Below are 26,353 nucleotides of genomic sequence, written 5' to 3' on the forward strand. Positions count from 1 at the left end.
ACTCAATTTCCCTCATGAGCTCTACTAATGTCATACAACTTCTTTGCTTATAATTTCCTAGTGCTGCCTTTAAAAAAAAATTAAAAATAGAAATTACTATTTTTCCCCTCAGTTTTCACCCTGTCTTCACAAAAGCCCTTACAAACAGCATGAAAGTTCATGAATGATGGATTAGGATAGAAGCAATTGTACCAAAGTGTTTATTTAGACAGTAAAAGTGACAGCTTTGCAAATAAAATGAACTATTGCCAAGCTAAGATCAGAGACAAATTTTAAGAGGAACATGGACAAACATTTACTTTTGAACTTGTATCCATTTTAATGGTATTCCTCCCTCTGGCAGTGACTGCTGCATCTTGGCTCCTACAGGACAGAGGAGCATGCAATTTTTAAAATTGCATTTTCATCAAACTATCAGTGCTGTGACCCCTCTCCCAACACTGCTGATCCAGTGTGCTGAGGAAACTTGAAGAAAAAGCACAAACTGCAGAAGACAAGAAACTGCTTCAAACTGGTTTTACTTTCAACCACATGTCCTAAACCCCACCTATTTTTTATTTTATCTGAGCTGCAGTATAAGTCTGCCTTTTAGTATTTTATAACCCTATTTTTCAGGGCACACTATCTCTTTTGATCAAAGGTAGTCTATAACTACAGCTTATCATTAAAAGCTATTTTGCAGGTTTACTCTGCTCCAGTTGACATGCACCAGAAATCTGCATCAAGTTTAAATGAAAGCCAGATTGGTGTCTTAGTTACACAGAAAATTAATGAAAGCAATGAGTGATGCTTGACATTCAGCTTTTTAACTAGGAAGTGAAGAGCTCCAATGCTTTTTGATGCCTGACCCAAACATCTGACTAATTTCAAATATTAATTCAGTTTAATGAACTAATTTAATACCTGTATAAGGGGAAAATGGCAATGTAACATAAATTAGAAAATACTTACTAGGAAGAAAAACACATTTCTAGAGGGGTGTTTGCTTAAAGAGAACTATCTACTGTTGTTTATTTTCAAGCTGAACCTCTGAATTTAGTGCAACAAAGTGACCCTTCAGTGGCATTATGACTTTTCATGATCATGTCGAGTATCTTGTCTCTTCAGCAGCTCTTCTGGAATACACCAAGGAGTAGAAGTTCAATTACAGATGTATGGTAGGCTGCACACCACAGCCACAGTAAGTTCATTAGAGAAATACACAGCAGAGCGGTAACAATGCATTAAAAATGTAATGAATATGCCCACATGAAAAACTAACTACTGAAATAACTCACCCAAACATTACCACATTCTGCTTGCTTTCTTTTCAAGATGCCAGTTTCTAGAATGATTCAACATTGTCCCTTCCCAGTTTTTTCCCTCCTCAACTCCAAAACTCAAAAGACCAGCAGAGCAAATAAGGAGTTTGTGATTGAAAGTAGCTGAGGTGCTGTGAAGATGCAGCATATCTCTGCTTTAGGGAAGCACAGCCAAATTACTTATCAGAAACAAAACCCCAGGAAATCTGTTATCATTTGAGCAATACCTCTACTAAAAAGGACTTCTCCCCCTCCATTTCAAACTGTTCAAATTTTCCCCCAAATTTGCAATATTTTTTCTTTTTGAAGACATGGACAGTAAACATTCAGGCAACCCTGAACGTCTTTTTCTTGAGACACAAGCTGAACGTTTTATGCAAACTACTAAAAATAAGGTTTACTTCCAGCAGTGACAACTCCTCACAGCTTTAATCAAAGGAGTAGCAATCACAGCCTAATGGGCCCTGTTCTCTAGAGCATCCAAGTTGAAAAATTATTAGTAGGACAATATTTGCTGCAAAGAAGAGAAGAATCTGCCAAGAAGTGAGGAGTAATATATTTGCACTTAGTCTGCCTCAATTTGGTTTTACATCTTTCTAACAGAGAGAACAAAAAGTGACTTGATGCTCAGTCTGCAGCTATGGTATGAAATTAGTTTCTAAGGAAACAGGGCAGAATCCAAGGGACAAAATTTCTGTGTTTGTGCTGCTTCTGTAGCAAACACAGCATCAGCTGCAGAAGGCACATGAAGCAAAACTCCAAACTGATTAAGGGATTGGACCTTTGGCATCCTGAACCAGCAATTTAAGTGGCAGGCTCACTGGTGAGGCACTCATCCCTTTGAGGAGAGCACAGAGGTGTAAGCAGGATGCACAGCAGCTCACAGCCACTGCCAGCCTACTCCTCCCAACTGCAGTGCAGAAAGAGACACTAAAAATAATACAGCTGGCACTGAATATAGTCTGCTCCTTCAGGCATGCACAGGCTCTGCTGTGACTTTTAGAAAATCTGACTGCCCACATCTCGTGGTTCCTCTTTCAGAGGAAAAACAAATCTTTAACTAGTGAGGCAGAAAACTTTTCTGTCCAAGAACTCCAAGTGGGTCAGATAAAAGGTGCTGATTTTCAAGAGAGGTTTCCACACCACGAATGCCAGGCAGGTTTCCCTGCTGTGATGAGCACTGGGCTTTGGGGAGTATCCCTCCAACCTGATGGCACAGGGATGCTCTGGATGCTCTCCCAGCTGGGGCTGCACCCCGTGTGCAGGGATTGCACTCAGGATGCAGACAGGCAAGAAGGGCAGCTACACCAGAGAACTACAGATGATGAGATCCTCCAGGCCAAAATAATCAGAATTCCTTGGAGAATTTAAAAGTTCTGAGGTTTGTGGTGCACTCTGAAATGAAACATTCCTCCTATCAACCAGGCACATAACTCACTGCTTAGCAACAGAGGGTGCACACGTGTACCTGTTCGCAAGAAGGAAAACAACTCTTGTTATCCATCATTCTCACAACACAATTTCTCTCTGAGTATACACAGGGTTTGTTGTTTGTTTTTTTAAATGATCTTAAACTCACATTTCAATATAAATCCAGGTCCCCTCTACATTCAGTGAAAACTAGATGGTGAATTGAAAATAGAATGTTTCTAAAGCAGCTTCAACACAGGTGTTTGAGTGAGGCTAATTTCAACCTGAGAGGGAACTCTCCTTGGTTTGCTGGGTCAGTTTGGGCAGTGACAATTCTTTTTGCACAGCTTTCCTTTTCAGAAAGAAAACATTAATGCGCCTCAAAACCTCAGTGTCAAGAGTCTACTTCTAAAACGGTTTGCCTGATGGCCAGAGGTGACACTCAGCCCTGAAATCCCAAATACATTGCCCCAGGCTGGGGTATTATTTCCACTATGCTATTCCACTGCAGAACACACATCAATACTCATCTCTGTCCATAAATCAATGGAACCTATTTTAGGCACAAAAGCTTCAAAATAAATCCTTCTGACCAGCCTCTCAAATTAATTATGCAAATGCTGTATCAAAGCACAGAGATAATTTTTACTTCAAATTTTTAAAATCTGCACAGATACTCTGAAATGAAAAGAAATGAAATGCCTAATTACACACACTGAATGATCCAGATAATGGCCTGTCACATGCATCATTCTGAATGCAAATCAGAACAATGGTTTTAGCTGTAAACACAATGTGGAAACATCAAGAAACTTTGATCTTCTGTTTGGCAAGAACACACTTTCTTAAGATTACCCTTCTGTATTCAGTGGGATTTATATATATATATATATATATATATATATATATATATATATATAATGAAGTATTTTTTGCCTTTTGAATCTCAAAACCTTTCCTTACCAAACGGACGCTGCCTCTTACTGCCCTGCTAGAAACACTAAAAGCAAAAAACCCTTGTTTGATGCTTTACTTCCATTCAAGCAAAGTGTGATTGGTTTTGTTTCCAAAACATCCACAAAGCGTGGCTGTACTCAAAAGCTTCTGTGCTGAGGAGCACATACCAGCTTAGGAGAGAGGAAGAAAGCCACATCCAGAGCAAGCAGCCAACCTCCAAATCCCTGCTGTGGAAATGAGTCCTAGCACACACTCCAGGCATGTTTAGGAGGTAGGGTTTTCTGCATTTCAGCCTACTTCTCCCTAACACAGCAAGCCAACCATGCAGAAATCAAGTGACCTACCAAAGGAAGGGCTAAAACTGAATAGATGTGAATGCCCAGGTTGGACATGCCAGGGAGGCAGTGGAAACCACTGCTGTCCTCTTTGCCTGGTACTAAAAAATTCATTGTACCACTGCCCATGCTGTTAAGACAAATTTCAGCAATTGACAATGTCAGTAAAGGGAGATTAGGCTTTTAATGCAACAGTTCCACAGCTTAAGGAATTGAGGCTGGAAATTAAAAATTAGGAATTTCAGTGGTGACTATGGCTAACAGTGACTGAAAGGTCCAAGTGCAACAAGAAAGTCTGTAGGGTGCAGCAGTCTTCACTTGCCACCCAGCTTTGCTTTCCAGCACCTTTTGCCACTTACAGATAAAACACAAGATACTAAATTTCATGTTGTGGTTTTATTAGTTTTAAGGTATGAAGAAAATCTATGAAAGTAACAATACAGGAAAATAAATGCAGAACTTCAAAGTCACCTCTCAGTAGCTGCATTTCTAACAAGATCCTCAGCTTAGGCTAAAGCCTTTATTGCACACACCTGGATCCCTTCAACAAAAATTGCTTTAAAGGAGGGAAGGGAACATGTGCTGATCAACCAGAACACTCCATTAAATGGCAATGCAAGACTGCATTGAAGGCCAGCAGAATTAATCCACACCCAGGTCTAAAATAAAACAATACTACAGAATTGTAAGATTCCCTGAGTATGTGCACCTCAGCCAACTTACACAAGCCTTTACCTATCTCTGCAACTCAATTTTTTCCACTTGCTGAAACTGCCAAACTCAGGAAAAAACCAGGCACTTTCAAGGCAGTCACATTGAGAACTTGTACATCAAATTCAGTTAGGAAAGTTAACAAAACTAGGACAGACACCTTCAGCTTGAATTTGTTGAATGTTTAAACGATTCAAGTCTAATTGTTAGGTTTTAGCTAAGCTTTTCTTTTTACTCTTTTATAGCAATATCTGCCTATCCAGAACAGGTTTCAAAATGTAAACAGGGACTTGTTACCTACTTAAACAGAACTCCTATGCAGTGTAACATTTATTAAGACACTACTTAAAGCACTGTCTGTATTCTCCCTTTCTGTCTTCCTGACATGAACTCATCCCTCACTTGCTGTTCCATTCAACAAACTCTTGTTACTTGGTCCATTTCTGTTGGCAAAATGCACAAGTTTGTGTGTTTGTATGAAAACAACCATAACTATTTGACAAATACCTTAGGAATTGCAAGTTGCAATTATCAAAACATCTCATGAGCTTTCTCCTAAGCTTGCATCAGCCTATAGGCTTGCTAGCAAACGACAGTCATGCATGCAAGTTTCCTGTTTTAATATTCCTCCTCCTCCTTTTTTAGGCAAGATTATTCTCATCCTTAGAAACAGGAAGTCATTAAGTTAAAAATGTTTATACTAAATGAAAACACACATATTGCCGTGACTTCTACTCTGTGACTATTGGGTGGTCTCAATCTGAATCCACTTTCTGACCAGCAAGTGCTTCCCTTGGAGAAATTATCAAAGCATGGCCTCAGAGACCAAGGATTGGAAAGGTATAAACTATCAGCTACTATAATTACAGTACAGGATTTAAATTTTTTTCAGAAGACTTTAATATACCCCAACAAAACTCCCAAACATCTGTTTTCAGTAAGTATTTAAACAAATGTTTTTCACGAGCTCTATCAGCAATTGGCTGGTGCTGTGTTTCTTGGGATGAAGTCAGCAGTGTGTGCTAGTGCAGAGCCTTTGCTGCAAGTAATCCTAAAAACCATGTTTATTTGTGACAGAGTGTGGTTCAGGGGGGAAATCCACAGCCCGCTGGCATGCTCCACTGTGACCTCCAGAACCAGCCTGCAACCACCTGTGATCAGTGCCTCCAACGTGCAAACTCTGGTCACACTTCTTATTCAGAAACTCCTCAAATTTCCTCTTGAATTTGATAAACGTTTGAAAAAATCTTCATTTTACTACTGTGATAATAATACACTGATGGGTGACCCACAAAGACTTTCCATGCACAGAACATCTGACTACAACTCTCCCCACACTAAGAAAAATCTGTCACTTGCTATTTGAGTTTTTTTGTCAAACTTGCTATTGTTTGCTTTTTATGGATATAAAGTACATCTCAGGAAAAACCAAACTTCAGTCCACCAGCACACATTTTCAACTGCTTTTTCAACACCACCTGTCCTTATTACAGCAAAATGGACTTCCTCCCAACCTCAGTATTTTAATTATTAAATAATTGGAAGAAGTGAAGAATGCTTCTCAGAAGGGAGCTGCACAGCAGTCCCTCAGTGATCATGAGCACTTTCGGGAAACTTGAATGCTCTTCCAGCACGCCCACTTGCTTCCTGTGAACAACCAGCATGCAGAATTATTTGGAGAGGTCTTCCAAAGTGCTGAGAACATGATTTCTGTGCATTTTGATGCTCTATGAATCACCAAGAACAGAGTATGAAGCCAAGAAACAGTGAAACATGCACATGCACATACAATAAAAATAAGAGCTGCTAAGACTAAAAATACCGCAATATATCCTGAAAATAGCAGGAAAAGGCCAACAGGAAGCTACACACTATGCCACTTCCACCTGAGACTCTTTACTTTTGTTTGGACCCACAGATCAATATGAATGTCAGGAATTAATAAAGCTAAGCAGGAGAGATCAGCTCTCCAGAGAGCAGCCACATCTGCTCAGCAATGCCAAGCTGCCAGCTGGACAGAGGCCCAAAAGCCTTTAAAGGGTCATCATGCACAGCAAAAGCTTGTACTCGAGTAAAAACCTTTTAGCTTAGCAACTAAAAAGGTAATAGATATTCTGTTAATTACATTAAGTAATTAAGTCATGTTTAGCTCTGTTAATTAGGGTGCCTAATTTTAAAAGGTCTAATAGCCACAATATTTAAATTTCTGGTTTGTTTGGGTAATGCAAGAAAAATCCATTCAAAACCACTGTCATTTTTTTGACTGGCTCAAAAGAAGAAGTTATGCTGTTAACAGAAAAGTTAATCAGTTGCAACAAAGAGTCAAATAAATTATTACTTGTTGAGTACTGCATATTCTAAGCAGCTTTAGTGTATGAATAATCAGTTAAGAAATGCAAAATGAAAGACACTCTGGATCTCAGTCGAGATCATCAAGCACACAAGGATACTTTATCTGGGTACAAATTGTCAAAATGCTCTTTCCTTGTGCACATTCGATAAAAATCTGTTCAGGGAAGAAATAAACCCTGCAGCAGATGACATTTGCCTCCCTCCCCAGTATGTCCCTCACTGACACACAAAGTCTGGCAGGGTAGAAAAGCTCCCATCGAGCTTTTGATACATGAAGCTATTTCTGAAATAATTGCTGGCCTACGTGGAAATTGCTCCTTCCAAATATCTCAGATTCAGGAGTACAGTACCATCCATGCTCAGTTAAACACAGCTTCTTCTACAGCTTCTTCTACAGCTGCAGGTGGCTCAACTTTCATGTGACAAAGACGCAGGTGACACCCTTCAATACCTGGGCAGGCAGGTGCTCAGGAGATGTGCTGTTTGGGATTTCAGCAGCTGAAACCCACTGGGAGCTCCCCCTGATCCCAGGGCATCACAGCCCAGCACTCTTTAATACAAGATATCACACCTCTGATGTCTGCAAGGTATTTCCAGTTCTTATCTTGTGGCTTGTTTCCAAGCAGAGCCCAAGAGATGAGTCCAGGCTGGACCACTACCAGTCCCACAGACAGCTCATTTTGTAAGCAAAGAAACCACTTCTAAGAGCCCAGTTAAGATCAGCCTGCTGAAATTAGTCTGAGCAATTCATGCTCAGCACAGCAACTGCAGGGCTGCCCATTTTAATAAAAATCACTGCTCTCAAATTTTACTCAGAGCAGCGGCCACTACCAGAGGGTTACTACCAGTCCTAAAGGCATTGTGTCTGTGAAGGTTTGTCACTGCACAGTAATGCTCCTTCTGACCCCATGCAATGCATCAGGAGCACTTCCAGCATCACAGCCCCTCTACAGGATGTGGGACATTCCCCATGAAGGCACCTGGAATTATTAGCCCCCATTCAATTACCAAATTCAGCCTCTAATTTTATATGCCTTTAAGCAGGGCTTAAAAACCACACAACACAGTGCCCCAAACCAGCCATCTGGAAATGCAGATGTCATCTGCTCACCTTGGTAATCTGCTGCAAGGTTTTTCAGATGAAGATGTATTTCATCTTGTGGTGCTATATAAATAAACAAAGTATTATAAACAATCATTTTATCTGGCTGGGGTTATGTCATATGGTTTGCTTTCTCTATGAAAGAAAACACGTACATAAACTGCAACCAGATGTTGTTGGCAGAGAATCCATTTAATATGGACTCATTTCTAAAAACATGATTACAGATGTGGCCTACATCCTGAACCCAGTGTTTAAGGAAAAATTCTCTCTACGTGAATTTCACTCATTTTCTATGTTTTCTCTAGGTCTCCTAACTCAAAAAGAAAATGTTTCCTAGAACTAAAAAAGTTGTATCCCCTCTCCTTTCACAAACCCACCAAAATATAATTCAAGCACACTGTTAAAAAAACCAAAAACCCTGATCATGTACTGAGGAAACTGCTCTGCAGCAGCTCACTGCATTACCAGCTGTGAGAAGGCAAGGATGCAGGTTACAACCAAGTCTAGACTGGGTTTCCTTGCTACAAATAATACTTAGTTAGCTCTGCACCTGACTTGTAATTTAATTTTCAAAGTGCAAAAATAGTTACTACAACTCTGCTTGCAGAGCTGTGGAAACCATGGACACTCTAAGCAATTATTTGTAGTGTTTACTTAAGTAAAGAAAATGAAAAGTCAGCTGAAACATACCAAAGTTTTTGATTAATATTATCATCCTTGAAATCTCTTACAAATTTAGAGAACTCTCACTAAGGCAATTAAAATATAAAATAAAGATTTAATTGGTGTACTATAGGATTGCTTAGGATATAGAAGGTTTTATAATTCTGATAAAACCCTGAGGAACCAAGCAAAAGAACAGAAACAACAGAAAAGTTTTAAATTCAAAATCAGTAAAGTCTGAATAAGAACTCCACTCTTTCATGCTTGCTGGTTTATAAAATCCTATCTAGAGCCTCAAACAAATTAGAATAAAGCTCAAACCCTTTTCAAAACAGAAGAGAAACAGTACAGAAAGACTGACTGCATCATTCCACACCTGAACCCAAGAGATTTTCACCATATTTGATATCCAAGTATTGAATTAATTAAGAACAGTCCTCTTAACAAACACACTCCTGAATTAGATCAGACAAGTTCTTATTCATACGAACAGAGAATCCAATGCTTAAGAAAAATTGTCTCTCTTTATAATCATTACTCTCACTCCACATCCATGAGCATATGAAGTTAAAGTAGAAAATCCTCCAAAATGTTCAGTGGCTACTGAGACTGTTCCCTTAACAATGAATTTATTGAAGGACAAAAATACTTGAAAAACTGGGTTAGTTCTCAGTGACATCACTGAGAACCAACAGTTGAAAAGAGAGCAACCCCTTTTATTTTTTAAAGTTCTAATCAAAAGATAAGTAACTCCTTCAGAGAACAGCACCACGCAGGAGCACCTACATTTATTGCTAAAGCTCATATATTTGATTAATCTAGATTATCTTTTCCAAGCAAGGTATTAAAAAGGTCCTATGAAATAATGAAAAAGTCAAAAAATAAAAATCAAAACAGGGGAAAGTCCTATTTTCATCTAAGAAATTCTGTGTCAGATGATGCGAATGAAGGTGAAATTTTAAAATCCTCTCATGACCAGCCAATTTCTAATCAACAGGTACATTGCTTCTGGAGGCAGGACAACAGGACAACTGGAATTTTACACAACTATTTAAAATGTCCCAAACGACCTTTAAGAAGAGCTTTAAACATCTGTTTTGAGAATCATTTTCAGCAGGATTAAATATATACGCATGGCTGTAGAAACGCTGTTTTTAGTGGGGGAATCAGGATGATTTAAAGTGTGGTTCCACCTTGCTCAGAGAGGAAGCTCTGGGGAGGGTGGATAAATAAACTCTGAGCCCAGAGGTGAGCAGAGCACTTGTTCCTGCTCCTCAAGGAAAGGTTCCTTCAGTGAGAGGCTGCTGAAGGGCCCAGGCCCTGAGCTCAGCTCTGCTCTGCCCCAAGGGTTTCCAGCTGCTTTGGTCTGTGGGTGTGATGGAGGTGAGAGGCTCTGCCCACCATGCAGTCGAACTGCAGAGCATTCAAAAATTACCCCCCAACTTCAGCTGCCACAGCCTCACTTAAAAAGAGAGCCCTGATGTGTAGGTGCACTCACCTGCTATTTGTAACAGGAGTCTTGCTAGCAAAGTCTTTTCTTTAAACATAAAAGAAACCCCAGTTTGAGAAGCCTACCTATGGATGGGGATAGGAGAAACAAATGAGGATGTGTGCGTATTTGTTTATTTTCTTCAGAGACAGGACAAATAAATGGAATTGCTTGAGAACCCAAAACCTTACAGGTGGTTTCTGGACACACTAATGAATCAATGGCAAAACCTTCATTCATCTACTAGTTGCCAACTACTTCACATGAAGGGTTTAACTGTGGCCAAGATGGGTGAACATGAACAGCTGTCACATCAGTATGGGATAAAACATCTTAAAAGGAGAAAAATAACATATTGCAGCACTTACACAGCTTGTGTTAAGAAGTTTTAAAGAAAAAAAACCTCACAGCCCAATTCCTCTCAGAGATTAAGCCAAAATGCAGACAGAATATTTAAATATAACAGCAATCTGAATAACGAGCTGAGAATTAACAGAGTTGTTATCTGGGTGTTATTTGCACAGAGCTGAGAGGAGCCACAGACCCAGGTCCCTGGTACCAAGAATCTGTATGCAGGAATAACAACCCCAGTGTGCTATTCACTGCTCTGCTGGGGCACCTCAATTAGCCAGCCAAGCCTGACTGGAGTCTGCCTTGTTTTAAGGCTTCCAGCATCCTCAGAGTGTTCTCCAAACAGCAGTTCAAAGCAGGAATGTGATTAAGGGGAAGGCCTTGGCTGGCCACAAACAGTGCTGTGAATACCTCCTGCCTTTCTGCTCCCTGAAGGACTGAGCCAAAGAAAGAGCTGAGGCTCAAGAGAACATCCTGGGTCTGAGTGTGGGTCTGAGTCCAGCGCAAATTCCTCCCCACAAGATGCTACAAGGAAGTCTCTGCATCTCACAGTGATGACAGCTCTCCTTTCTGCTTTTACAGCCACCACTCCTCAATGCTGATCTACCAAATACACCAAAGAGAGCCCTCTCATTAGAGAGCTGCACAATTGCACACTTTTGGTCATTTGTGCTAGCTCAGTTCACCACAAAGAACAAACAACTACAAGATCAGATTATCTTACTGTAAATAACATCACTCAGACCTCTCAGGAAACTTAATTTCACCCAACTGCAAGGTAAATAAATAATTTGAAGATATCAGCTGCAACCTTTTATGTCTTTCACACTGAGTTACACAACATTGCAGCCTCAAAACCCACAGGTTCCTGTAGATGAGTGGGACTTTACAAAGCATCCACACTCGTGTCACCTCTGGTCAGAAGTAGACATGGGAATAAATTTCTGGACAGACAAATCCTATTTTTACAAATGCTTCAATAACTTAGGCACTTCAGGGCAGACATTTTTCTTATGTAATGCCCATTGCTGGAATCCAGAGAAATATTTCTAAAATTTTATCCTTGGGGCAATATGTAGTTTTACTCCTTCTGTCAGCTTGCCTTCTTTCTTTCATCAAGCAGAATCCTCCTTTACCACATATTGCATAAAAAGTCTAAAAACAGTGTGTCCAATGAATTTGACCATAATGCACAGGGCTGATGCACTGCAAGTGCTAATCTCAAATCACATACAGCTTTTTGAATTTAGTTTTCATCTTCCAAAGTGCTACATGTTAGGTCACTGCAAGGGCTTTCATTTTTACCATTTTTACTTCTAAGCCACTAAAGACAGAAAAGATGCAGGAACAGAACTTAAAGTTATGCCATTGAACCATTGTTCATTATTGATGCCATTATTATTTCTCTAATGAGAGAAAGAGCATTAGGAAAGCTTCTCCTAGATTTCTGTGAATAAAGAATTGGATAAGGCACATTGAAGAGCAGACGCAGAAAAAGATGGGAAGAGGAAAGAGTTTTGTGTACTGGGTATCAACCAATGCATCTGATTTCACCAATGAGCAAAGACACAGAAATAAATAGGAAAAACGCCCCAAAGCGTTCTAAAATAATTAAAAAGACATTTAAACAACAGCTACAGTTTCAACTTCAGCTTAATGTAGTACCTCTTAGCTTGTAAATATCAAACTAATACTACTTTTTTCTCCTCCTCTCTCTCCTTTAGAACTATCTGCAGAAAACTGCAGTAGTGCACACTCTCTACCCCGAAAATTCAATGTTCTGGCATAGCAGAGGCAGTGAAAAACAGATTCAGCATCATTCCCCTTCTGGCAGTGCTGAACATGAGAAAGAGAGAGAGCTACCAGCATACCCTGTGCTCTTGCTTCACACTGTATTTCTGGCTGGCAGTCATTTATTTATAAAATCTCACAGCAATTTTGCTTGCATCATGAAGCGCACTCTGATTATTTTATCCCTATTCTAGCACATTACAGTTAATAACATTTTATAAGTGTGGTAAAACACAAAATATACTACCAATAACAGCTAAGGGAGTTGCAGCAAGTGAGAGGCTACAGAAGTGAAGGTCAGGTACTCACTCTGCCAGAAAACAGCACTGCTTCTCACTGAGCACGAGCTCAATGCTTGGAATCAGTGCTTCAGAAAGCCCAGGCACAGTCAGGTCTGTTACACTGGCTTTAGTGATAGTCCTTTCAATGAATCTGGATGTCTCCTGTTGGATTTACTGCTCTAATGGCATTTGAATCAAGGCAACTTCCTGAGTAAGCCAGAATTCAAAATAAATGCACAATGATAGGATATAGCGATTAAAAAAGTATTGCCCAAATCATCTGCTATTGGTCCCTCAGTTCCTTCAGGCACTCAAACTGCCTCAATTTTAAACTCTGCTTAAAGTAAAATGAATGAACGCCAATAAAAAAGTTTGATGGAAAATCCAACATCAGCCAAATCTGGCATTGTTTGTTTCAGTTATATGGAATCATTGTGTCCGGTCCTTGAATCCTCTTTATTATACCCTCATTTCCCCTGACTGAAGAAACCTCTGTAACAGAAAACCCTCAGGAGCCATAATTTAACAAAGACAGCATCCAAACTTGATACAACTGCATGAATGAAGCCAGTAATCTGGGTATGGTTAGAGTTGGAAAAAAACATAATTTCCAATGGACAAAATGAAAAACTACATTTGATAATAAATCTTCTTTTTATGAGTAGGCTTAATACTCTTCCTCTTGATACAAGAATGTAATACTGTCTTCCTTGCCAAGAAAAAAAAAGGACAGAAAACCCACACATGACAAGAACTGTAAAACACAGAATAAACATCAGATACACAAAGCATTTTCAAAAAGTTCTCATTAAAAGTTCTCCCAGAGTTTTTAAGAACATCAGTGCTTTAAATGAGTCTTCAGAAAGGCAGCAGAAGTCAGAGACACACCAGGGCTGGGGCAAAATGAGACAATTGCACAGGAATTAGTAGAAAGCCCCTCCACACACCACACTATGACAAGAAAGCAACAGGCTACATGTGTGCAAGCATGGAGTCACACACAGATCTTGGGCTGGAAAATACACACACCACCTTTTTACTACAAACAGCTGAGAACCCAAAACTAACTGAGCTTAAATGAGGGTGGTGTTTGCACCCAAAACCCAGGCACTGCTATTTTCACAACGTGAACAAGAAAAATACTGCTGCAACTCCTGATTGTACATTCAAAAGGTGCCCACTACAACAAGCTCTCTCTGAAGCCATTTGGCTGCTCACTTGTAAAATTCAGGGGCTCTGTTTTGGTTTATCTAACACTGAAATGCTACCAACAGAAACCAAGTTCACACTGGGGCAATACTGCAACAGGCAAAGTAATTTTCAGAAGCTCTTTCTGTTGAAGTCAGTATCAGGTTGTCCAACACGCTGACACAGCTAGAACAGTTATTTTTAAACACAGCCATAGTCTATTTAACTAAAGCATCTTTACTCTGACTGAGCCAGTATTACTTTGATAAGACTCCTTAAGTCTCTACACTGGAGCCTGCATATCATACGAAACAGAGCAAATGCAAATTTTGGAAGACAATCCTTCTCTGCAGCTAGAAGAAGAGAAAAAAGGAAAAGAGAGGTGCAGGAGAAAGCTGGGAGGACCTGGCAGTGGGAACAATAAAGAGCTATCTGCAGGACAGCTGCTCACACTGAGAGCTTCTATCACCACCACCTGCACAGAGATGCCCTGGAACAATTTCAGTCAACTCCAGCAGCAAAGAGCTTTCTGCTGCTAGGGACTCAACATTACACTCCTAAAACAATTCTTCTGCCAGGTTTTCTTACACATTCTTTAACTGATGAGAACCTGGATGCAAAGAGAAGAGAGGCAATGCCATTGTGAAAGGCACCTAAGAGGCTGCAAGCTAGAATTAGCATTTTGGGCGGCTCACTGAGATATGCTAAGCAACTTATTTGTATACATTTTCTTCCATGGAACTCTGAATTCTTTATATTTAAAGTTATCTTGTAAACCTATGCAGAAGTTCATTACTAAAACCAAGAGCAGCCCCACCCTTCCCTCTCACCAAAGAATTTGTTCTATACATATAGACAGTGTGGCCTGCTTGATGTAATAAAGTCCTCCTATGGCAGTATTTAGCCTCTACTTCTTTTATATAACTTATGAAATAAAGAAAAAGTAAGAGCAGCAATGATATGCACCACTCAGTACTGCAAACCTTTGAGTTTTACTATAGAAAATTTATTTGTGCATCTTGTGCTATGCATGGATACTGCAGGCTCTGGAGGCAAGGGAAGGCTGCTGTGGAAAGCAACACCAAGTGCTCAAAAGCAGCACACCACAGAGGATTGTCACCCACTGGCAGCCACACAGAGCTGGGATATGCCCAGCATGCAGAGATTATTTTAATTAAAATATTTTTGAAATTATGTAGTTTTGCCAAAACATTGCATTTATCCCAGAATCTCCCTTTAAACATGACTGTTCTCCCTCAGACTCTGAGAGCACTGCGAGGGTAATGGGGAACCTCTCAATCTGGGGCCTGCTGCATTTTATCTCAAAGCCCAGAGAAATCATTTGATCACTCTTGCTCTCCTACCTTGCAGTGCTCACTGACACCTCCCAGTGCTGCAGAGCATCACCACACCAGGATCAAGGGGCTGCAATCTACCTGGAGCCCAGCACTCACAGTGCCCCATCTTCTCACTCCCCCTTTTCCCTGCTCCTCCCCATTGCCTTTGACACCTTGTACACACCCAGCGCTCACTCTACCCTCTCTTGAGTTAATTCAACTTATTAAAGAGAGTTGATGCAGTCAGAGGGGGGAGAGGAGCTCTTCTGCTGCAATCCACAGCAAATTGCACAAGTTCAGCAAGCAGCAGGGCTTACACAAGAGAGGATGAGGCAGGGCCACAGGGCCAGGAGGGAAGAGCAGGATATCCCCTTCAGCTTGGTTGTAATGTTCAACCCAAATATTTCAATCTGATGGAAATCTGTCCTACAGAGGAGTGACTGCACTAAAGAGGTGATTATATTTATTGGAACAGTGACATGCAGACTTCTTATTCAACAGAGCTCTTAAATAGGATTACAGGGCTTTAATTTGGCTCTTTAAATTGGTTTTGGAGAGAGAGAGAAACACAAAAAAAGTTTAGAGAGAGGGTGGAATAACCTTGGAGGGAGTACACTACATTATGCCATGTCAACCATAATAGCTTCTCTAGCACAAATATATGCTTGTGCACATTCTTCAAGTTAACTAATAAACAAAAGACCCATAAAAAAGATAATTACTTACACTATGCATTTGCACACTGCAGCCAGTAATTTTGTAGCTTTAGTTCCATCTTTCAAGTGTCACTTGTATTGACAAGGAACAGTGGCAGCAGTGTATATCACAAAATGAGTAAACAAATGACCTTTATCTGACTTTATTAAAGTAATAAAGGACAGATTTTTTTTTTTTTTTTACTTACTTCAAAGAGAGTTTTATAGCTAGCTACCAGCAGGGTGTGGACTGAAGCAAAAAACTTTGAAATGGGTCTCTGTGAAATCTGAAACCAAAATACAGCAGAGGTCACCTCTCTGTGAAGAACCGCCTTGTCTGTATGTATGCTATAAGCAAAGCTCTGTTAGCTCAGCCTCGGTAATAATGTAATTCAACTTAGCCCCTGGGAATAGCAACAACATCAGGTTTCTACTACAAAGATAAATTTACTGCCCACAATATCTGTTGCTATATATCTATATATTTGCAGCATGTTTGATAGTAGCCAGACACTAGTGTTACATGCTATACCTCAAGCTATTTTCTCTTGTTAAAGGCTAGCCCAGGCTATAAATAAACTTTTATTCTTACTCACACCATTAGCCAATTCTTTTTAATCAACATTGCACATAAATTAGTTTTATGCAATATAGTAGCTAATATTAATAGGAAAGGAAGCTATACATGTGGGAGTTTTTTGTTTTAATTTTTAAATATTGTTCCCATAAAGGGGATAATTCCAACCCTTTTCAACAAGGAAACTGATAATTTTTCCAGTGGAGAGATAGAATCTCCTAAGACAAGTATTGGGACAATAAGACCAATATACTTTGGTCTGGGGTATGGGTTCCTGTGAAACAGTTCACTGACCCAAGCTCGGTGGCAAGCGCCACACAGCACTCGAGGTCCTTGGAAAGGCACCATGCACACATGGCTCTGCTGACACACATGGCCTAGGCTGTCTGTTCCTGCAGCTCTAGGAGAGGAGCAGGCAGAGGAGGCTGCTGGCACTGGGAGCACTGGAGGAGCCTGGGCTCCTGCTGGCCCTGTGTGCGAAGCTGAGCGCTCCAACCTCTCACCCCCATTGAGAGCTCTCCCTCCATCTCACCCTGAGGTCTGTCCTGTGGGTTTGCCAAACCTCTCCTCAGATGGAAATCTCCACATCCAGGCAAAGATTCCCCAAAGCACTGGGCTGAAGTGTTGACCACCCTTGCTGGATGACACCTCTCTGGTACAGAAGAAATAATAACCAAACTTGACAGCCTCCATTGGCCACTTTGGGTCCATTGCTTGAGAGACAGTGCCTTGATCCAGACAACTGGGGACTTAAGATACTCTGAAGGACACAGGCAATACATTAAGTGCCACTTGATTTGATTAGAAGCATTGACATGCAATAAAACACTCATGTTAGGAATGGCAAGGAAAAAAGAACACTTCCTGCTGACAAGACAGCAAGTTTCTATTTTGAATGGTGCGGTGCTTGAGAAGAACTAAGCAGTCTTTGAAATCCAGCCCTTATCCAGGAGCTGTCTTAGGACATGTTAAAACTAGGGGCACAGATCTTTAAAAATATCTAAGTTTTAGCAAACACACACAAAGAGCAACAACCCTTTAAAGAGGAAGCAGTATTTCAGTTTCTCCCCAAGTTCTTGGTTCACAGGAAAACCTCTGATGTAAAAAGGGAACCAACGCAATCTGCTCCCCTGCCACCTCAGGGCAAATTATCCAGGCACCTATAAAAAAAACTCCTGATGCTTTACAGCTTGAATGTTTTATACAGTTAAACTGAGTTGTCTTGAGTTCACATACTTTATGTTATTTGATATGTTTTAACTAGGAAGCTACCTAGATTCATTTCAAGATTTTCTTTTTTTTTTTAACTAACCTGTTTTTGAGCACAGACTCTCTCATGCTAGCACTACACAGATGTATTCAATCTCTCTGCATACTGCAGAAGTATTTAAACAAAGTCTGAAACAGAGCAAAAAAACGGAGGGGGAAACCTGACTGCCAGACCACTTGGTTTGGGTTCTGCTTTTGTGTTGGCTTCATTTATTTATTTTGAAACACCATAAATTTCAATGTATTTGCAATTTCTTCTGCATTTTTTTCCTGCTCCATACAGACCCATAATTTTGATCAGGTTGATAAGGAACAAAACAAACACCTAAAGAGAGCTTTGCTGGTTACAGACATACTGGGCTCTACAAAACATTGTACTAGCCATTATTAAAACATGATCACAAGTCCTCTTTTCTTCTTAAGATGCTCAGAATTAAATCTCTGCGATAAAAATATTTATGAAATTTTGACTGTGAGGTCCACTTCGGACAGTTTGTCTTGGAAGATGGAGTTTTTTGTTCCAAATCATGCACACACAGAGGTATCTGCCAAGCTCTCCAACTGTGTCACTCCAGTCCTTAAGCCATTTAACACAGAACATGCACGTGTCCTTTGAATGCCAACTCAGCTACGTGTCAAACAGCTCTGCACAGCCAACCCATTCCAATCAGCACATCAGTAAGAAATCTCATTTGTATTCAGTATTATGCCCACTGGTGGGAAAGGGGGAAAAAATTTTAACACATACCCACAAGTGCTTTTACAACCTCAGTAACTTTAGGAATAAGAAAGTTACAAAGACTTTGGCCTGAAAAGACACAGTTTGCTCTAGGGGGGAAAAGCTTCTCTTTAGTGAGTGAATTAAAGACCATGAACATCTTTGCCTTCTACCCTGATGGCTGGGTCCAAAAACATTTGGGTTACCAGAAGCATTTTGCCTTTGCCTATATGTTTAGACATATTTAAGCATTTAAAGACAGTTGCAACTGAAAGCCAGAAATTGTACAGATTAACTGTGAACACTACGAGGACAATTATCCCCTAACCAGGTATTTAGTGCAAAGCTTCATCTGCAATCAAGATCTGAAACAGGATGATGAGCTTGTTGTGGGTACTATCACAATTTAAACACAGTAACAGAAATATATATTGAACTAGTATTAATTTATTGCAGCAATGCTGTATCAGGAGAGCTACACAAGCTAATGTAGCATAGGCATGCCAGGTATTGTATTCATACACAAGTTCTTACACCCTAAATCTCTGCATCTTCAAAGAACTGTAGTCAATACAGCTGAAAATAATAATTTGAAAAAACTTGATCTGACCTTCCACAGGACACACCTTCAAATACTGTATAAAGTCTGTATGTTCCAAGAAAAAAAAATTTAAGTTAGGTTTTGGTGGTTTAGGACACACAGCAAATATGGTATGCTGCCTGGTGTGTAGTTCAAATAATATTAAAAGGCAGCTTGCTTAAATTCTGTTTTACCCCTGTTTTAGCATTGACCAGGAGCCTAGAGAAATTGTTATGCAATTCATTAACACTCCTACAAATGGTTGCGTATCTGAGTCAGGAAAAAAACAGAGGTACTTGTGAGGTCAGTACTTTCAAGTTATTGTATTCAGTTCTAGACAGAGCTGGATGCACTGCCTAGTATTGTCCACTGTTTCCGTCCCAAAATTCTATTTTCAATTTCACCTAATTTTTCACGTTAGGCTGAAGGTTGCCTCTGCTAAGTGTCTGCTAGATCTGAAGCATCTGAGCCAAAACACTTCTCTCTTCCTGACATCAGGGCTCCTAAGTGTACTTTCCAATGCTGTAATTTAATTTTTAAATCGAGGATATTTTCTTTGGAGAGCACTATCCAGCTTTCAAATACTTGACTTTGTGGCCTTAGTGATGCTCTTTATAAATACAGAGGTTTTTTGTATATACATCCATAAAGACTAAAACATCATATGGGTTGTTAAGACAGTACTGGGATACTGGATTATATGAAATGACTTACATTAATACCAGCAATCCCTTTGAACCCAGCCAATTTATAATTTACATTGCTCTAGAAACTATTTATTTTAATCACACAGACAACCTCAGTACCAAACTGCTCCCACAGCATTCTGCCAAGGCTTCTAGAGCTGTCCAAAAAAAAAAAAAAAAAAAAGCTGGTCTACATTTGTAGGGGGGGAATATAATATATATTTATAATTAGATTTTTCCTCCCTTGTTTTGACTGTATTGAATAGTTAAGTGAGCTTTACCCATCAATTCAGCTTTCCTATTTTGCACTGTATTTACTACAGGACACATGCAGGTATCCTTCCATTTACTGTGCATTTGCAAACAGAATATGCAGGTCCACCTGGCCTCTGACCTAGGCTGTGTTTAGTGTAATAGCGATGGATCATATGCACAGGGATACAAGGAAAAAAAAAACTCAAACAAAAGCAAAACCACAAAACTCCCATATCATTTAACACTTGAATATATGCATTAAAAAAAAAAAAGTTTGAGATCAGTTATTACAGGTATAGATGAAGACAACAAGCAGAGATTTCCAAAGCAGTTCAATGAATCCTCTTTGGCCAGCAGAGCAGAGTTCAGCTCCTGGCTGAAGCGCTGCAGTAACGCCAGGTAACGTTCAGGGCAGCAATGGGAACAGCAGCGTGCTGCTGTCAGCTCCGTGCTGCTCAGGGCTGCCACGTACTTCAGCTGCAGAATAACTTCAGGAGATTCCAACTGCACAGGGGAGAAGGGATTTACCAGCTGTCAGCTGCTGTGGGTCAAGAAAACACAACGTGAAGGGCTACAAAGCAAGCCCCAGCTCTCACACCAGCCTGTGATTTACGGATTTCACCTCAGCCTGCTGACTCACACGAAGCTGCCTCCTGCTTTGATGTCACTTGGATTTTAATATGCCAGACAATACAAGGCAAGAAAAGAGTTTCTCCCTAGCCAAGACCACAACAGTTTAACAGACGAGAACAATGAATGAAGCTATTAGAATATTTCCCTAATTAGCACTTTGTAACAGCTGATTGCATCCTTGTCGAGCAGAATTGACATTACCACCACAAGACACAAACGACGTTTAATATGCTCCCAGAGTCCTAAATAAACAAATTCCTACATCACATTCACCAGACTGTAAAGATCCAGGGGGCAATAAAACACCGGGAGCCATCACCCTCCCACTGAGGTGTGATGCTCTCAAGCCTTCTCCCACCATCCAACTTCTCAATGAATCTGTAGAAAATGTCAAGTTTTTAGTAGCCAACATTTTCCAGTTTACTCTACAGTTTTGAACTGCCATCCCTCTGCCACCAGCCCAGATTAAGAGCATGCCATAACTGAACATACTTTCTTATCTAACCAATTAAAATTTGTTTCTCTTAATTAATAATCCGGATCACAAATTATCTGCAGAAAAGCCATGTACTTGCTAGGGTATCTTTAAATGAAATACCTCAAAATCCCATTTGTGATGATGTACAATGACATGCATTATCTTGAATACAGAAAAGAAACAAAAGTGTTTTCCCACATGTCAAGTGACTCAGAGTTAGTATAGAAGCAGAGTATTCTCTGTGGGCAAACAGAACTAATATTAACACACAATGAGTAAGTTACTGCTTGTTCCCCAAGGGTCAAGTAGTTTTTATTCATCATCATCTGCCAAAAAACACTGCACAAAAGACAACTAACCCCCAAGAATCCTACCAGAAGCCACACCACCATCTCTCATATGGCAAGAGGCATTTCAAAACACAGCTTGAAGAAAAGCCTGTGATGTAAGGGGAAGCAATGCCATGAAACAATATAGATTGCATTCTTCTAAGTCAATACCAAAACAATGACCAACTCGGTTTTTGAAGCAGCAGCACTATGAAAATGCAAAATTGATTTACAAGGGAAATAATAGCCAGAGGTTACTATGGCTGCTAAAGTTACAGGACATTTTTAAAAGAAACTAGAATTCATGTCCAGTTTAAAAAGCGCTAGCAAAAAGGCAATTTTATGCACCATCTCAAAGTGAAGCAAGTTATTCCCCTAAATTAAAATTGTTTTTGTTAGGCATTATCATTCCAGCACCATCCCCAGCACAGCAAGGACAGCACTGCAGTTTTAACTGGCAATGATGATTTCAACAAGGGAAAAACCAGCAGCCTTTTGCCTTCTTTCAGTTCAGTTCTTGATCCGTAAAACATTCCCTTACAAAGGGAAACAAACTAATGCCGGCCTTTCTTAAAACAAGTTTTCATTTCTCGCCTCTTACATGTTAATTTCTCACGATTTTCACTCTTACATGTTAATTTCTCATGATCTTCACAGCAAACAGAGTCTTATGCCAGGTCATTTGGCCTCTAGCAAGTGGAGCTGAACAAAAGCAGGCGGCCCCTGCGTGCAATGTCACCTCTAACATCACATGCAACAGGGACCGTTCCAGCACAGCTCCACCGAGCCCAGCTGGGCTCAGCCAGCCCTGTCCCAGCTCATTTCATAACCAGCACAGGGGCACTGCAAGGGCTGCAGTACACCTTGCTGGCCAAGGCAGTGAAACTGACCCGTTCCCCCAGATCGCTCCAGTCCAACCTCCCTGCAAGCACTGCAAAGCCTGCGGGGTCAGAGGCATCCCCTGGACCTTCTCTTTGGTTAGATGATTGTGAGGTACATGGCAGCTTGAATGCACCACCCTAAAATCACCTTTCCCTTAAATAATGTCAGCTGCCACAATCCTCAGGCAAGAGTCAAGGATAATGACTGATTTAACCAAGGGACCATTAAATCCCCAGATATCCTAAAGCATAGCAGCACTCCATCTATTGGTCAGGATTTAAGGACGTGCTTAATCATCATCATCATCGTGCACTAACCTCTGTCATTAAACACTCAACCCCTAAGCAGCCCACCCCTTCCTGCCTGGGACTTCACATTCTTCCAGCAAAAATTAAACTCAAGTAATAATATATTCTGGGAAATAATGCAACTAACACTAAAAGCATTAACATGACAACATCTAAACTTAAAACTGGTATACTCTATTAGTTACACAATTATCATTTTGTTTCATTGAGAAATACACACACTTCTTACTCAAATCAGCATTGAGGAGCTTGTCTGATAACAGCCCAAGAGCTCAGGCTGTCCCCTGGGCTGACACTTTCTTTCCCTGCAAGGACTGGATGCCACCAAGGAGGTTTGTACAATTTGTTCACACAGTTTCCAGCCAGCAAGGCCACTGGAGTGACCGGGTGTGCAGCCCTGAGAACTCCCTGGTACACGGCAAACCCTGGCAGGGAGGCAAAAGGGAGTTTTTCACAGCAGAACTGCTGTCAAAGCAGACACAGGCAGAACCTGCCCCGTCTTGCACCACTCCCCCCAAAAGCCACCACCATCCCCTCCCAGCAGATCACAGCCGTGCCTCTGCCACACCTGTGCTTCACTCCAGTCATCAGCAACTGGACCAGAAGGTAAGCGAGACAGCTGCCCCAGGCACACCGAAGCGCTCTTTGAAAGGCTGAGGTTAGATTTGTCAGCTTCATTCCTCTGGTACCAAAGCTCATTTAAGCAGCAACTTCTCCCACACAATTCAGCAATTCCATACATTCATGCTTTTATAACCCTTGGCCATTCATTTTTTGGCCCAGATATTCATTGCCATTGATTTTATCGGTTTGTTTTTTTTTAAACTAAACTCCTCCACATAGTGGAACTACACAGATGAGGCACATGCCTACACATTTTCCCTCCACTTGGTATCACATCACTACCCTCCAGACACGAGTCCAGGACATGTGAATGAAAACCAGCAGATTCAGGCTCAACCTGCCTGTAACATAACGATGCTGAGACAGAAACAGAGGCAACCCACCTCCACGACTGTGCTGCTGCTTTTGAGTCATGCTCTACCCTCCTTACAGAGCCACTCCAAGGCTTCCCTGCCAAAATCCCATCGTTCAGCCATGCAGACACTGTCTGCCCTGAAGTCTGCAGTGAACACCGACTGAAAACTCCGCTCTGAATTCCTAAATAAGCTTTTCAATGCGAGATGAAAACTGACCAACACCGAGGAACAAACTCCCAAAAGGCCCATCGTAAATCCTCCTTTCTGGAGCCTAAAGTTCAAGGCAGCAATCTTGAATTTCCTGCACCCTAAGAGAGGCACAGAATGGAGATAATTCCAAGCTGGGAGCAGGGCAGGGGGCTGGGTGGCCAGGGCGAGCCCGCAGCAGCGAGCGGCGCGGGCTGATGCCGGTCACGCCGGTGGCTCCGCGCTGCCGTGACCGGAATGCCGGAGCCCGCACCGGGCAGCGCAGCCCCGGGCTCCCCGCACCGCGACCCGCGGCCAAGGTGGAGCTGCGCGCCAATATAAAAACCCCAAATCATGTGGATTTGAAGAAGTTTTCCGGGAGGCGTAGGGAGCGCGGAGCCTTGCGGTGGAGCAAGGACAGCCCGCGGTTACAACGCTCACTCCCAAGGTTTTATTTGATTAGCGGAGTTTCGGAGCGGAGGCGCATTATTTAAAGCCCCGTCCTCCTCCTCAGCCCAGCGCCGAGGCAGAGCGGCAGCGCTGCAGCATCTCCCTGGGCGGAGAGCTGGCGCAGCCCCGCGGGCGAGCCCCCCTCGGCCCCGCCGTGCCCCCGCACCGCCCCATCCCGCCGCCGGCCGCGGCCCCGCGCTCCCCCCGCAGCCCCGGGGCGGCCGCGGCAGCGCGGGGAGCGCTCGGGGCCTCCGGCCGCCGCCGCCCCCCTTCCCCGAGCGCGGCTCCGGGCCGGCCCCGGCCCCGCGCTGGGCGGGAAGGGAGATCCGCGCCGCCCCGCCGCCCCCGCGCCGGTGCCCGCAGCCCGGGCAGCGTTACCTCAGCGGGCCCGCGCCTTTGTGCTGCAGTCCATCCCCGCGCCCGGCGGCGGGAGCGCCAGCACCACCGGCGGCGGGCGGGGAAAGGGGCGGCGCACTATGTGGCAGGAAGGGACACCTGGGCTCCTCCTCCCGCGCCCGCCCGCCCGACGAGGATCACTATCTGGCAGCGCGCGGGGGCTCGCCCGCCGCCCTTCCCCGGCCGCCCCTCGGCCAAGTTGGAATCTCGGCCGCCTTCCCTCGCCCTTCCACGGCTTCCAGCTTGGCCGAGGGGCGGCGGCACCGCCAGCGTCCTCCGCCCCGGCTGCCCTCCATTGTTGCGGCCCGCCCCGCGCCCCCGCCGTACCTGCAGTGCGGGGCTGAGCATCGCTCCCGAGGGGCCGGAGAGCGGCTCCGGGGGCTGGGGCACACGGGGAGGTGTGTGCGGGAAAAATGAATGAAGAGCCCACGCCCCCTGAACGAACAACAACAACTAAACCCTGGGCTGGAAGTGAAATTGTGAGAAATTCAAACAGTTGTTGGGGCTGAAAGGCGGCAGACGGCTTCTCCAGATGGCTCGTGCTGCTCAGGAGAAAGCTCTTTTGCCGAGAGCAACCCTGGCTAAAAAAAGCTGCACAAAATCTAAAGTCATATTGGCAAACACTGTCCTTTCTTTCGCTTTTTTTTTTTTTTTTTTACTCCCTGTTTTTTGTTTTCTTGGCTTTCTGTAGTTGTTCCGCTTTGCGGCTGAAATCATCCCTGTTCTTGGTTCCCCACCCAAAGTTACTTGGTTTCTCGGTTTCAGGGCTGGTTTTGTTGCATTTGAGCGGCTTTGATCAGACGTTTGAAGCCACGGAAGCACTGGGTGATAGTTCTCCTTTTTATGCAAAAAACAAAACAAAAAATAAAACAGAACAAACAAAAAAAATCCCTCTGTATTTTAATTATGTTTTAATTTATTTCTAAGACACAGAAGTCCTCAAGTTCAACAAGTCCCCATGATCCAGGCTAGGAGTGAGTTACAAGCACGATAAAGAAGAAACTTTGTAAATTATGCTTAAAAGTCTTGGAAGGTCTCTTTGAAATCAGCACTGCTGTTTTCAGGTGCAAAATTACACATTAACTAACTCCATGTAGGTTCGGAGGACAAAACCTTTTAATTCTGGGTACTGCTCGTTTTTAAAGAGCCCCTGGAGGACTGTGGTGATGGGGAAAGCAGCAGGGCTGGAGCAGGGCTGCATGAAGACCCTGTGTGCCAGGACCTCTTCTGATGGAGTCCCAGAGAAGCTCCAGCCCAGCCGTCTGCTGCCACCACATCAGTGTAGGAGCTTCAGGACCATCACTGCAAAGTCAGCGAGGGCCCTTGGGAGCTAGAGAGGTCCTTGGAGAAAAAAATGCCTGAGGCACCAAACTGTCCAGCCATGGGGTGTCTGATTTGAATATGGAAAAGGTGCAGAACACGTTTTAACTTTGCAAATGTGTGCCCAGCACTGAGATGGCTCCACCTGACTGCTCCATCACCACGGGAACCTGCAGGTACCAGCCACTAATAAGGGGATGAGGTAGCACAGCATCTGTTATTTAATACAGGACTTTTAATACTGGTGGCTGTTGGAAATTAAAACTTATCTTGGGCACAGGAAGAATATGTAACTACATGTGGAGTGTGCTGTGAAGGCTGGAGCAATTGGCTTTCTCCA

The 26,353-nt window shown here is 42.3% G+C and overlaps 1 protein-coding gene across 2 annotated transcripts in view; it reads right to left on the minus strand.

Moving 5' to 3' along the window:
* Positions 1-24,797, minus strand: part of ADD3 (adducin 3) — a 91,978-nt gene extending 67,181 nt beyond the window's left edge. For both annotated transcript variants that reach the window (XM_059477629.1, XM_059477627.1), the window contains exon 1: positions 24,676-24,797. The gene's annotated coding sequence lies outside the window, so the exon portion shown is untranslated. The remainder of the gene's footprint in view (positions 1-24,675) is intronic.
* Between the last annotated feature and the right edge of the window lie 1,556 nt (positions 24,798-26,353).

This window comes from Ammospiza nelsoni, chromosome 8, assembly GCF_027579445.1.
Source record: "Ammospiza nelsoni isolate bAmmNel1 chromosome 8, bAmmNel1.pri, whole genome shotgun sequence".
Lineage (NCBI taxonomy): Eukaryota > Metazoa > Chordata > Aves > Passeriformes > Passerellidae > Ammospiza > Ammospiza nelsoni.